The 13126-nt window shown below is 42.4% G+C and overlaps 1 protein-coding gene across 1 annotated transcript in view; it reads right to left on the bottom strand.

The window, feature by feature from the left end:
- The window catches only part of adam28 (ADAM metallopeptidase domain 28), a 28817-nt gene extending 22400 nt beyond the window's left edge, over positions 1-6417 (bottom strand). Inside the window, exon 1 of the mRNA XM_045703274.1 lies at positions 6197-6417. The gene's annotated coding sequence lies outside the window, so the exon portion shown is untranslated. The remainder of the gene's footprint in view (positions 1-6196) is intronic.
- Positions 6418-13126: the final 6709 nt, after the last annotated feature.

Below are 13126 nucleotides of genomic sequence, written 5' to 3' on the forward strand. Positions count from 1 at the left end.
GGTGTAGGCCTACTACTTATTTTAAAGTGTGTGGTTTTTCAATGATCTGGTGGCACTGTGATACATGGTTGACAATGAAAGAATGAGGTGCCCTGAGGCTGGTTGGCTGGGAATGACCCATCTCAAGAATCTCATGGTTGAGAATAGGGTCACTGGGTTATGTCTCTGTTCACTGCATTGACAAAGATGTTGGTTGCTCAATCAGTAAGAAATGCACTGTGATTAGGGCTGTGACGGTGACCATATTACCGCCACACCGGTGGTCACGAGTCATGAAGGCAGTCAAATTCCACGTGACTGTTTAGTCACGGTAATTAGGCTTCTGCTCTGATACTGCTGCCTGGTACTCAGCACTCTATTGTCCCTCTAATCACTCTTGACATCGATGCAAATGTGATATAAAATCTAATCAAACACTTCATGAGATCCCATGAGCTCATGTTGTGCAACATTTCTATAGGCTATGCAATTGTGTGAGAAAACAGAGTGATGGCCTCTGTTAAAAAGAGGAGTATCCCATCAGCTTTATATAGGCTAGGCCAACTATATTTATTTCTCAACCTTCCTAATATTAAGTGCATTGCTTCTATTTACAACAGGAGTATAGCCTACCTGGCTGGCATTAAAATGAACCACGGGAAAAGCATCCTCTTTCCGCCAATCAAGTGTATAGATTACATGTATTTTTCCCGTTGCTCCTGTTTTGAGACAGGTGCATGATAATGGTCCATTCAAAATAAAAACAAATTTCACACATTATTTAGTATATGTAGAGACAAGATTAAATCAAGTATAGTGTGATGGGGTCAGTTGTGAATGATAGATTTTAACTTTTGAATGATGTCCAGCTTAAGGCAAGAAACAGCCATGCTTTTTTTTTTTTTTACTTTTTCAAATCATAGTCGCACACCTTATGTAGCCTAGCCCATAGGCCTAGAAGGTTTGTATCACAACTAAAGTGGCCAAATAAATTCTCAAAATGAAGCACATTAGTCCGCTTTACAATGGGTGTAGAGTCTAACTGGCATACATACATAAATGCATGAGTTTGATGTTTGGGGAAGATAATTTTCACCATAAAAATGCACCTTCCTTATAAAAGCATTACATGCATAATGGCATTTATGGTCACTTTTGAGAATGGTGTTTTCCTGCTAATGGCACATTCACGCTTATAGCCTACTGCCGTGTGTGCATTGCTGAGCTTATAATGTGAAGAAATAGTCTAATAGTTTATCAACATTTTAAGCTAAAGGATCTCATCTGTTGTGTCAAGCTCAAAACAGGTTTTTTGATGCTAGTGGTTGTATTAATTTGGGATGTATCGCACTCCACAACAGTCCCAGACTGTTTGGAGTATTTATTTCTCACCCAGAATAGGTCAACTTTTGTACTATGGTGGACAGTAGATTGACATAGGCTAGTGCTTTTGCTGTTCGTTAGGCCTACTCATCTTGTTGGCTGACAAAAAGTAAATGGAGACAGTTCTTCCAATATCTTCAAAATTGATGTGTCTGTCTTCACTTGTAGCCTATGAGAAAGACCCGATCACATGACATGGAGAGCCATGTGAGTGAGAGGTGCTTCGGCAAGCAGTCGGGAGAAGGGAATTATAATTATTATATTCAGCCCAAGGGCACAACGGCCACTGGCTGCAAAATGGCAGGAAATTCAAGGTATTATCAATTGCTAGTCAAATTGTGAATGAGAGACTGATGAAGTGTGTACAGCCTGCACAAAAAACAAAGCAGAGCTTATGCCTTTCATGCAACTTTAAAGAAATCATCATTAGATTCGCATCATGCAGCCTTAGAATGTATTAAAAATCAAAACATATACCCCAACATTTGTATCACAACTAAAGTTGCATAAATAACTCTGCATGTGTGCACTCCCTCAAATCGTTTGGAGAAAATATCCTTTCTATTTCATTCAGCTATGTTCAATTGTATTCTTCATACTATAAAATAATATAAATAATTAAACAGAATTCTAAGCAAATCTTGTCTGCTAAATGAACTAGTGTAGCCCAAAGACATATGGCATAGCCAGATCAGGGCCTAACATAAGGACAACTCAGAGTATGCTATTCTGGTCTTTTGAAATAGACTACATATTCTTCATATCATGTTTCTTTAGAACTGTCTAAAATAAATAATGGATTCATTGTGATGGTGTAGGCTATATTACATGGATTTATTCAACTTTTTAAAATGTAGATGATCCAAAGGTCTGCATCAGTGGCTTGTAGGCTATGCGTGGAAGCCAGGAGATACTAAATGTGTTTATGTTAATTAACGGTCAATTACCGTGAGACCGACAGTTATTTGCTTGACATTTATCAGCTTACAAAATGTCATGACTGCCACAGCCCTAACTGTGATTTGATTTATTTTTGGGTAAAACAATTTGTACAGTTTAAAAACAATTTAAAAGTACAAAGAAGTCCAACAAGATACCACAATTCTTTCCAAAGTAGTCCTCTGTGTAGCTTGGTCAATGTGAGCTATCACGAGATCAGACTGGTTCCACCAGACTATTGGGCTCTGGCTAGGTGAGGTGAAATTATAGACTTAGATCAGACTGATTCCACCAGGCTATGGGGCTCTGGCTAGGTGAGCTGAAATCATAGACTTAGATCAGACTGGTTCCACCAGACTATTGGGCTCTGGCTAGGTGAGGTGAAATCATAGACTTAGATCAGACTGATTCCACCAGGCTATGGGGCTCTGGCTAGGTGAGGTGAAATTATAGACTTAGATCAGACTGATTCCACCAGGCTATGGGGCTCTGGCTAGGTGAGGTGAAATTATAGACTTAGATCAGACTGATTCCACCAGGCTATGGGGCTCTGGCTAGGTGAGGTGAAATCATAGACTTAGATCAGGGCTGTTCAATGTCGGTCCTGGAGGGCCGAAAACACTTCTGGTTTTCATCCTCTCCTTCTATTAAGAGACCAAGTCAGATTTGGGACACCGGTTGAGTGCAATTAACTACCAGGTAGGAACAAATACCAGAAGTGTTTCGGCCCTCCAGGACTGACATTGAACAGCCCTGACTTACTGTAGATAGACATCGCATCTTTGTATGTCCCATTATGGCATCTGTGACAGTACGGGCAGCGCGATTGAGGCAATCTACATTGAGAAGCAGTCAATTTTCTTCTACTACTATTTGTATTTGTATTTGTATTTGTATTTATTATGGATTCCCATTAGCTGCTGCCAAGGCAGCAGCTACTCTTCCTGGCGTCCGGCAAAATTAAGGCAGTTACACAATTTTAAATACATTACAATACATTTATAACAGATTTCACAACACACTAAGTATGTGCCCTCAGCCTCCTATTCCAGTACCCCTTATCTACAACACAAAATCCATCTGTACGTGTGTGTATAGTGTGTATGTTATCATGTGTGTGTTTGCATGTCTGTCACCATGTTTGTGTTGCTTCACATTCCCCGCTGTTCCATAACGTGTATTTTTATCAGTTTTTTTATCTGATTCTACTGCTTGCATCAGTTACCTATTGTGGAATAGCGTTCCATGTAGTCATGGCTCTATGTAGTACTGTAGTTCCCATAGTCTGTTCTGGACTTGGGGACTCTGAAGAGACCTCTGGTGGCATGTATTGTGGGGTATGCATGGGTGTCCGAGCTGTGTGCTAGTAGTTTAAACAGACAGCTCCGTACATTCAGTTTGTCAACACTTCTTACAAAAACAAGTTGTGATGAAGTCAATCTCTCCTCCACTTTGAGCCATGAACATCATTAATGTTATCTCCCTGTGTACATTTAAGGGCCAGCCGTGCTGCCCTGTTCTGAGCCAATTGTAATTTTCCTCAGTCCCTCTTTGTGGCACCTGACCACACGATTGAACAGTAGCGCTTTATTATGGTCAGACCTCCCCCCATTTTAGCTACTGTTGTATCAACATGTTTCGACTATGATAGTTTACAATCCAGGGTTACTCCAAGCAGTGTAGTCACCTCAACTTGCTCAATTTCCACATTATTCAATACAATATTTAGTTGAGGTTTAGGGTTTAGTGAATGATTTGTCCCAAATACAATGCTTTTAGTTTTTGAAATATTTAGGACTAACTTATTCCTTGCCACCCATTCTGAAACTAACTGCAGCGCTTTATTAAGTGTCGCAGTCATTTCAGTTGCTGTAGTAGCTGATGTGTATAGTGTTGAGTCATCCGCATACATAGACACACTGGCTTTACTCAAAGCCAGTGTGCTTTGAGTAAAGCCAGTGTGTCTATGTATGCGGATGACTCAACACTATTCACATCAGCTACTACAGCATGTCGTTAGTAAAGATTGAAAAAAGTAAGGGACCTACACAGCTGCTCTGGGGAATTCCTGAATCTACCTGGATTATGTTGGAGCGGCTTCCATTAAAGAACACCCTCTGTGTTCTATCAGACAGGTAACCCTTTATCCACAATATAGCAGGGGGTGTAAAGCCATAACAAATAGGTTTTTCCAGCAGCAGACTATGAACAATAATGTCAAAAGCCTCACTGAAGTCTAACAAAATATCCCCTCAACAATTTCTCTCCGCCAATGATCAGTCATTTGTGTAAGTGCTGCGCTTGTTGAATGTCCTTCCCTATAAGCGTTCTGAAAGTCTGTTGTTCATTTGTATACCTTAAAAATAAAAAATAAATCCCAAAAGTTTACTATGAGTTGGTAACAGGCAGATTGGTTGGCAATTTGAGCAAGTAAAGGGGGCTTTACTATTTTTAAGTAGCAGAAGGAAAAGTGCTTCCCTCCAGGCCTGAAGGCACACACTTACTAGTAGGCTTAAATGAAAGATATGGCAAATAGGAGTGGCAATATCGTCCGCTATTATCCTCAGTAATTATTTCATCCAAGTTGTCAGACCCGGGTTGCTTGTCATTGTTGATAGACAACAATCATTTTTTCCCCCTCTTCAACACTCACTTTACGGAATTCAAAATGATGCTTGTCGTTTATCATTTGATCAGTTAGACTTGGATGTGCAGTGTCAGCATCTGTTGCTGACATGTCATGCCTATATGTGCTAATCTTGCCAATTAAAACATCATTAAAGTAATTGGCAATATAAGTTGGTTTTGTGATGAATGAGCAATCTGATTCAATGAATGATGGAGCTGAGTTTGCCTTTTTACCAAACATTTAATTTAAGGTGCTCCAGAGATTTTTACTATCATTATTCATATAATTTATCTTTGTTTCATATTATAGTTTCTTCTTCTTCTTTTTATTCAGTTTAGTCACATGATTTCTCAATTTGCAGTACGTTTGCCAATCTGTTGTGCAGCCAGACTTATTTGCCATTCCTTATACCTCATCCATCTCAGCCATACAATTTTCAATTTCCTCATCCATCCACAGGGATTTAACAGTTTTTACAGTCATTTTCTTAATGGGTGCATGATTATTAGTAACTGGAATAAGCATTTTCATAAATGTGTAAAGTGCAGTGTCTGGTTGCTCCTCATTACACACCACAGACCAATAAATGATTTACATCAACAACATAGGAGTCACTACAAAACTTATTGTATGACCTCTTATACACTATATTAGGCCCAGCCTTTGGAACTTTGATTTTCCAAGATATGGCTACTATATTGTGATCACTACATCCGATGGATCTGGATACTGCTTTCAAGCACATTTCTGCAGCATCCGTAAAGATGTGATCAATACATGTTGATGATTTCATTTTTGTGCTGTTTGTAACTAACCTGGTAGGCTGACTGATAACCTGAACCAGGTTGCAGGCACTGGTTACAGCTTTTTCTTGAGTGGGCAGCTTGATGAAAGCCAGTCAATATTTAAATCACCCAGAAACTATACCTCTCTGTCGATATCACATACATTATCAAGCATTTCACACATGTTACCCAGATACTGACTGTTAGCACTTGGTGGTCTATAGCAGTTTCCCACAATAATGGGCTTTAGGTGAGGCAGATGAACCTGTAGCCATATTACTTGAACAGTATTTAAAATTAGATCCTATCTAAGCTTTACACGAATGTGCTTTTGAATATTAACAGCAACACCTCCACCATTGGTATTTCTGTCTTTTCTGTAGATGTTATAACCATGTATTGCTACCACTGTATCATCAAAGGTATTATCTAAGTGAGTTTCAGAGATGTGAGTTGACAAACAAACTGAAAGGGTACTTACCGAGACCTGGAGTGTGTTGTTCGAACAGGTAGGAGGCAAGTTTGGTGATTTACTGCCGCCTGCAGTTATGGAATGTTTTCTCACAAGTATAATTGATTGGCTGATCCCTCCTGGTGACCTGGAGGGAATCATGGGATCCTTTCTTAACCTATAGGAAGTGCCACCCAGTTGACTACTTGAAAATGGTGAGTCCTCAATGGTGCTGCATATGCTTAAACAGGGTTTTGGGCACTAGTGTTGTCTATCTAAGTCTAAGTTTTCAGATGTTATAGCCTCCCCTAGTGGGTAAGTTATGAATGTATGTAGGGTTCCTGTAGCTCCTCTCCCAATCCACTTCCATCTGAAAATATAGTGACTTCAGAGCAACCAAATACATGTTTTCTTCTTTCAAATACCTTTGTGTAACTGCTTTCACGTCTACAGAACAATTGTTATTCCTTGTACCTAAATTCAGATGATGAAACTATCATTATTCCACTTTGACAGACGAAGCCATGTGACAGACAATGATTTTAGACATAGACAGTGATGAAATGTGTCAAAGGGCAGCTGGGATGTTTCATTGATCTCTCTTTGTTTGTTTTTCTGCAGGGGACAGCAGAGAGACCGAGCAGGGAGACGCACCAGGAGATGTAACGGACAGGGAAACACTGAGGAGCGGTGGTCACAGGCTGATGACCCTATAGCTGGTCCAAGAGCACTTTTTTGGAGGTGTGACATGCAGAGATGACCAGCAGGTTACCATATATCTATCAGTGTAAAGAAAAACGTATAGATTTTTCAAAAACACAGTTAAGCAATACTTACCACTGACCACTGAGAAATCTTCATTTTAGAGCAATGTTATGTCATTGTTCATTCGGTAACACAGTGAGTTTACACCATTGTCTTGGTCAGAATCAAAATCTCATGTGAACACTGGCCCCCGGTGAGCTGTTTTCATCTCTGTTAGGACAGACTAACCTTTGACAGTAAAATTATGTGATGAAAGAATACCACCACAAGAGGGAGATCTCTCCTCATTAATACCTCAGGCTCTCAAACCAAGTGAATCTGCACTCCCCAGTCAATGTCAGCTAAGCTGCCTGCCTGCCTGCCTGCCTGCCTGCCTGCTTGCCTGCCTGCCTGCCTGCCTGCCTGATCTCCTTCCCTGCCTGATCTCCTCCCCTGCCTGCCTGCCTGATCTGCTTCCCTGCCTGCTCTCCTTCCCTGCCTGCCTGCTCTCCTTCCCTGCCTGCCTACCCTGCTCATCTGCCTGCATGTCTACCCAGCCTGTCTGCTTCCCTGCCCTGCCTACTCTCCTTCCCTGCCTGCCTGCTCTCCTTCCCTGCCTGCCTGCCTGCCCTGCCCGCTCTGCTTCCCTGCCTGCCCACTCTGCTTCCCTGCCTGCCTGCTCTCCTTCCCTGCCCTGCCTGCTCTCCTTCCCTGCCTGCTCTCCTTCCCTGCCCGCTCTCCTTCCCTGCCTGTCTACCCTGCTCATCTGCCTGCATGTCTACCCTGCCTGTTTGCTTCCCTGCCCTGCCTACTCTGCTTCCCTCCCTGCCTGCTCTCCTTCCCTGCCTGCCTGCCCGGGGCCAATATGAGCACAAGGGCAGGGCAAAGGGAGAACCGCTGACTGGGGTTGCTTGCTCATCTCTCTGTGGGACAATGTGACTTTATTGATTGCAGACAGACAGACATTCCAGCCTAGCAGCATTACACTTGGGATGCTTTAGGGTGGAGCCTTGTTGCCAGGGACACGGTAATCTGTTATATGGCTGGTTTGACCTTGATGACAGAGGGAAAGCGTGTTGCATGATGGTGCACCACCCTTTTACAATTGGATTTATATGCACTATTTACAATTCATGTCACCAATGAAGAAAGACAAAGCATACCATCCCTGACAGTAAGAAAAACGCCCGCATGACAATTTTGGGAGACAGAAGGGAGATTAGGCTAGAATTTGGGATTGGATCTTCTTATGCAGAACACTTTCTCTAATAGGCACCATGTTGCATGATTCCTGATTCCCTGGCTCTGCATAAGGAGATGAATCTGCACCTTGAAACTTTAGCTTGTCTGTAGAACTGATAACCATGTTATGTTATTGCTATCATGACTACAGTGATGCAGTTATTTTATTGCTGGTTGCAGACAGTCAGGCTTCACTTGGTTTAACACGTGTTGGTGCAGACTGCAGGACCATGAAAATGACTGTACAACCATACAAATGAGGGACTGCAGCTGCAGAAAGCATTTGCCTGTGTGGCCCAGTTCTAATTCATAATTGCGTACAGCTTAATTATAAGTTACTTACTGTAAGTTAAACATCCTTTAAATCTATGAAATTGGGGGATTTATAATAAAACCTACAGATTTCGCATGGTTATGAATGGGACTGAAGCTTCCTCCTTGCCTACCAGGGCCTGTAACTGAAAGGTTGCTGGATCAAATCCCCTAGCTGACAAGGTAAAAATGTGTCATTCTGCCCCTGTTCAAGGCAGTTAACCCACTGTTCCCCGGTAGGCTGTCATTGTAAATAAGAATTTGTTCTTAACTGACTTGCCTAGTTAAATAAAGGTTAAATAAAAAATAAAACAAAATAATAATATACCTACCTGCCTGCCCTGCCTGCTCTTCTACCCTGCCTGCCTGCCTCTCTACCCTGCCTGCCTGCTCTTATACCCTGCCTGCCTGCTCTTCTACCCTGCCTGCCTGCTCTTCTACCCTGCCTGCCTGCTCTTCTACCCTGCCTGCCTGCTCTTCTACCCTGCCTGCCTGCTCTTCTACCCTGCCTGCCTGCTCTTCTACCCTGCCTGCCTGCTCTCCTACCCTGCGTGCCTGCTCTTCTACCCTGCGTGCCTGCTTTTCTACCCTGCCTGCCTGCTCCTCTACCCTGCCTGCCTGCTCTTATACCCTGCCTGCCTGCCTGCTCTTCTACCCTACCTGCCTGCCCTGCCCTGCCTGCTCTGCCTCCCTGTCTGCCTGCTCTCCTACCCTACCTGCCTGCCCTGCCCTGCCTGCTCTGCCTCCCTGCCTGCCTGCTCTTCTACCCTACCTGCCTGCCCTGCCCTGCCTGCTCTGCCTCCCTGCCTGCCTGCTCTTCTACCCTGCCTGCCTACCCTGTCTGCCTGCCTGCCTGCTCTCTTTCCCGGCATGCCTGCCTGGGCAGATATGAGCACAAGGACAGGGCAAAGGGAGGACAGCTGGCTGGGGTTGCATGCTCATCTCTCTGTGGGGCAATGTGACTTTATTGAAGTTACTTAAGTTAAACATCCTTTAAATCTATAAAATTGGGGGATTTATAAGAAACGCCTACATATGTTGCATGATTATGAATGGGACTGAACCTCCTTGAGCCTAATTTGTATTCACTGTCTCTTTCTTATTGTATAACAGGCATACATGTAGCTGAGCAGTAGAAAGTTATGTAAAATTGTTAAGACTCTGTGGTGCATTGTCTTACATCAGATAGCACAACCTTTTTCATAATCAGTTGAGTTGTTTAGAATGCAAGGTGATTAGTAGATGTTCTTTAGTTATTTAGGATAACATGTGATTAGTAGGTGTTATTTAGTTATTTAGAATAAAAGGTGATTAGTAGATGTTATTTAGTTATTTAGGATAAAAGGTGATTAGTAGATGTTATTTAGTTATTTAGAATAAAAGGTGATTAGTAGATGTTCTTTAGTTATTTAGGATAAAAGGTGATTAGTAGATGTTATTTAGTTATTTAGAATAAAAGGTGATTAGTAGATGTTCTTTAGTTATTTAGGATCAATTTGGTTTGTAGATATTCTTGAGTTATTTAGGATAAAATGTGGTTTGTAAAACAGTGACTTCTACATGTGATGCTCTCAAACACAGCCAATGTTTGTCTGTGGTACTAATCTGCAGATGGGGTTACTGTGGGGTCTTACTGCAAGTTTGGGACTTGATATAAGAGCAGGTATAATGTGGCCTACTATGCATGTTCTTTTCTGCTCTCTTAAAATAACCCTCTAGTCTTCTCTGCTATATTTAGAAACCATTAAACACATGTGAATGGTTTTATAGAATTAGTCTCATTGTGGAGTTGGAGAGTCATGTCTTTTTGACCTAATTCTGTTCCTCTTTCCTTCCTTCATTCTATGATCAAGGTCCAGGTGAGGCTATGTACCTTCTAATCAACCTGAGATGCTGGGCGAGGAATTATTGGCAAGGTTGAATGTTATTCTCTGCATGGTGAGCTGCTGATACTGATGTTAGCTCCCTCCTGTCTGATCTGCTTTTTTTAGGCAGGTAACCTAGCGGTTAGAGCATTGGGCCAGTAACAGAAAAGTTGCTTGTTCTAATCCCCAAACCGACTATGTGAAAGATCTGTCAATCTGCCCTTGAGCAAAGCACTTAACCCTAATTGCTCCAAGGTCTCATCAATAATGTCTGATCCATGGCTGTGATCCCACTATCTGAGGGTGTCTCAGGAGGAGTGGGATATGCAAGAAACAAATTTCCATTTCACACACACACTACAGGTTACACACTTGTACATATGTAAAACAAGACAAATATATGCACTCTCTATTTTACTTTTCTCCATTGTCTGGCCCTAGTGCTGCTGCTGTGCTGATGGGTATCCAAGGCCTTGCCTTGTGGTGAGTTTAAGTCATCCACAAGATTGATTGATTTCTCCGGGTGACCGGTTTGAACCAGCTTAAAACAGACCGCATTAGGACCTGGCGGGCCGGCGGTGCTCAGTTCCTCATCCAAGCAGCCATGCTAAGCACAATTAAACCTCTGAGCTCACACTGTTTCCTGCGGGGCAAGGCTCGAGATGGCTCTGTTGTGGTCAAGCCTTCTGTTTTTATTATTAGAGCATTATTATGTATTACTATGTGCAAATCGCATTGGGATTTGCAGGGTATGAATTTGAATAAATACACCCCGCTGCAGGTTGTATAATATGAGATACCGTACTGACTGTTTGGATGATACCGTACTGACTGTTTGGATGATACCGTACTGACTGTTTGGATGATACCGTACTGACTGTTTGGATGATACCGTACTGACTGTTTGGATGACCTAATCAACTTCTGTGATTCTTCTTTTTTTTTGTGGAGAAGGGTAATAAATGTGCGCCATATTCGTGTCTTTATGGAAATGATACAGACTAACATTTGTAACACTTTTCATTGTGCTGTAAAACAGCTGTAGAATGGATCACTTCCTGTCTGACATGGATTTGCTCCACTTTGATCCTTACCAGATGAATCACACATTAGTTTTGTTTTGGTATTGTTTTGTAGTACAGGGCAGCACTAATATTTATAGTTCAGTAACACTAGCTTTTCCAGTGAAGGTGCTGCTGCGGATATCCCAAGCTTTAGCCAGGGTTTCCAATCCATCTAAGTCTGCAGTTAGTTACTGTAAATAAGTGCTGTTTTCCTATGTATAAGTAGTGTTTTCCCTTATCTACTGTGGTGTAATCCGTTGGCTCTAGGGTCCTTGGCACAGTGCTCCGAGTCCCAATGTGTCCTCTGGCGCACAGACTGCTCTGCTTTCAGTGAGTAAGGGAGGGAGTGAGCTGTTTCTACGACAGACACACGCAAATGACTTAGTCACTGGCTCCAGTCCCAGCCGTGGGTGTGGGGAATCGTGAGTGGGGATGCTCCAGGCATGGGGAGAGGAATGGAGTGGGGAGTGGGCAGCTGTAGGGAGTGAGGAAGGAGCTAGTCGCAGGCCCCAACCATAGGAAGCAGGAAGAGGGGAGAGGAGAGAGGGGAATAAACAGTGTAGAGAGTGGGGAGGGCCCAGCCTTGGGGAGAGGGGAGTCGGGAAGACAGCCTCAAGCCTGTCTGCCTGCTCTGACCTTGTCCTCCAGTCAGGATGGACAATAGGCCTGTCCCTCCCAGAGACTCTCCCGCTTTCATCTGGTACTTTCCTTTCCTTCAACAGGCGCCAGTCCAAACAACTCCCTTCTGTACTGTAGGCAAAATATCAAGTCGGCAGGGCCAATAGGATAGACCTTACATTGATCCCAGATAAAATTGTTCTTGGCAGTAGTACCTAGAGATTGTCAGTTTGATTGTTGCTCAAGTAAATGTGGCCATTGTTGTAACTGGTACTGGTGCGCGGTTTGTTCACCCGCATCTGCATGCAATTGCTAATAACCCATCCGCGACTGCCCGACTATATGTGATGAAGTGAAATCTGAGGCCAGTATCTGATCCTAACCCGCAAATATAGAAACTATGCTGTAGGCTACAGTCAGAAACGGCAGAAACATTTTTGGACAGGGGGTGTAGGAATTTTGGGGGCCTCATTTAGATATGCTTCTGCTTATAATCTCAGACATTTTTTGGGGCTATTTGTTAGTCAACTTGTCTATAATTAGATACATGCAGCTTCTCTTCTGTCATTGGACTACTTGTTGCCCTAGAAGACTAAATAAACCCTTGCTCATCCAAAATTATTTCTTAAATCAATAAAATGAATGCTTCAATCTAGTTGACATCAGTAAAGTTCGTAATGTTCATAGCAAAGACGTTTAGGGACAGAAAAAAAAGAAACAGGAAAGATTTTCTGCGCATTCTCATTCTTTCAAGATGCTGAAAGAAATAAATCATATTTCTCCATTCCTGTTTTCAAGTCCTAATTTACTTGGTGATTCATTTTACTGCAAGAAATACTTAATTAATTCTACAGTAGTTCATATTAAGGATATGTGCGAGGACCTACAGTCAGTGTCAGATTTTTTTTATTCATTTAACCCATCTGAACTGCAGGTCTAGGCTGCAGATCCCTTGACGTGCCATAAGCCTATTTGAAGTGGCCTCTTGTGACTGTTGAATTTGTGTACCGCCTCACAATCATCACACAAAACATACAATGCCTTGCAATAGTATTCATCCCCTTGGCGTTTTTCCTATTTTGTTGCATCACAACCTGTAATTTAAATGGATTTTT

The sequence above is a fragment of the Salmo salar genome, chromosome ssa20 (assembly GCF_905237065.1).
Source record: "Salmo salar chromosome ssa20, Ssal_v3.1, whole genome shotgun sequence".
Lineage (NCBI taxonomy): Eukaryota > Metazoa > Chordata > Actinopteri > Salmoniformes > Salmonidae > Salmo > Salmo salar.